This window comes from Malurus melanocephalus, unplaced genomic scaffold (genome assembly GCF_030028575.1).
Source record: "Malurus melanocephalus ecotype Western Australia unplaced genomic scaffold, MMel_1.1 scaffold_111, whole genome shotgun sequence".
Classification (NCBI taxonomy): Eukaryota; Metazoa; Chordata; class Aves; order Passeriformes; family Maluridae; genus Malurus; species Malurus melanocephalus.
Genome location: NW_026623343.1, coordinates 1143472 through 1145165, shown reverse-complemented (window position 1 = coordinate 1145165; position 1694 = coordinate 1143472). Strand labels below are relative to the sequence as shown.

At 45.1% G+C, this 1694-nt stretch overlaps 1 long non-coding RNA gene across 1 annotated transcript in view; it reads right to left on the bottom strand.

Annotated features, from left to right (window-relative positions):
• LOC130575533 (uncharacterized) overlaps positions 1–1694 on the bottom strand; it is a 7134-nt gene that overhangs the window by 4090 nt on the left and 1350 nt on the right. Inside the window, exon 2 of the long non-coding RNA XR_008965573.1 lies at positions 190–306. This is a non-coding gene — a long non-coding RNA (uncharacterized LOC130575533). The remainder of the gene's footprint in view (positions 1–189; positions 307–1694) is intronic.

Here is a 1694-nt window from a genome sequence, read left to right as displayed (position 1 = left end):
GGTGGAGTGGTGGTGGTAATGGTGGCTGGAACAAAGCTGCTCAAACCCCAGCAACCTCCAAAGGCAGAGGAATACTTTTTCTTCCCCTTTAAAAATGTATGTGTCAAGTCCTTCTATCTGACGTATTTTTTCTGGGTCCCCCCACTCTCCTTGTGAGCTGATCAGAGTGCCTGGTTGTGATTCACTTACCAGCGCCCATTTAGAGAGGTACATGTCCCCCCGGTGGGTGCCAGGAAGCCTCAGAGGGACAGCTTCTCAAGCCCCTGGGTCTGAAAGAGCAGACTTGAAATCGGTTTGTGGCAAGGCCTGCAGTGGGAAACAAAGAGGCAGAAATGTTGGGAGCCCAAGGAGAGCCTGAAATACAGAGAAGCATTGAGCTTCCCAGAGATGCTTCAGCTTCTCAGCAGGGGACAGAGCAGAATCCTTTTTGGGCTGTCTCTGTGCATTTGAGGGCTGGACTGTACAGCCCACATTGAATCAGAGGCATTGTGTGTAAATGAATAAGTGCACATTGTTTTGAGATGCTGCTATTGTATTTGGGGTTGGGAGGAGGAGAGGGTTATATTTTGTGTGTGTGTGTGCATGTGGGTCTATGTGCTTACGAAAGGTGAGTGCAGATTGCAATAGTTGCTGCTCTATTTTTGTTTGTCAAACAGGGCCCTTCTCTTGGGAGAGGGGCATGTGGCGGATCCCAGCCCAGGATTACATTAATCAAAGCATTATTTCCCCAGGGATGCGCAGCACAAATGAYAGTAAATCCTAATAAAATTGGATCGCTGAGAAATTGAACGCTTAAAGTAATCTGCTCTGCCTGATAAAAACTTCAAATTTATAAGATATTATGCATCCCCACCCCCAAACACCTTAGGTATCATCACTATGTGTGAATTATACAACTATCTGTAGGAGAGAAATCTCTGCCCAATTTAACAGGCCCATCACTATTGAATATAAACATAGATGTAAATGTGTTTGTTTGTGCATGCACACACATATTGCACATACACACATGCGCAGAGTCATAAATAAGCTAAAATATCCCATAACAGTAATGACTATGGTCAGTATTTTTGGGACATTACATGCAACACCTTTGCTGTGGCGGGTGCTATAGAAGGCTTGGACAAGGCTGTACATGGTTGTATACCAGCACTATAATCTTGCCTGGGGACTCAATCCTCTCTTGCTTTTTACTGACACTCCCCATAATGGGCCTCGTCATGGGCCTCCATGATGGCACCTGTGATCTCAGCCTACTGAGAAGCTTTGCTTTTTAAACATGGGACCACAGGGGCCRTAGGGAAATAATTAAAATTTTAAAAAACCGAAAAACCCCATGAGTATTTGAAGTTGAATTTAGAAAGCTTTTGAGGGGATGAGCTTTAGAAGGAAAATGTCTTGGACTGTGTGGGCATAATTGAAAGAAGGGAAGGTGTTCCCAGGTCAGTTATTTTGCCTCAGACAAGCAGCATGCTGCATCCACAKTCTCTTGGTAAGGGGCCAGGCCACCACCTCATTGGCATGGGCCAGCAAAGATCAGGGTAGCTGCTGGCCCTGAGATAGCTTGAGACCCTCAGTCTCAGCTACTTCCTCTCTGCAGAAAGAAAGCTTATTTATAATTGCAGCCATTGGACATGACAAGAGGCTCAAAGAGATCCACTGTCCAGCAGCAGAAAGAAAAAAAAAAAAAAAAA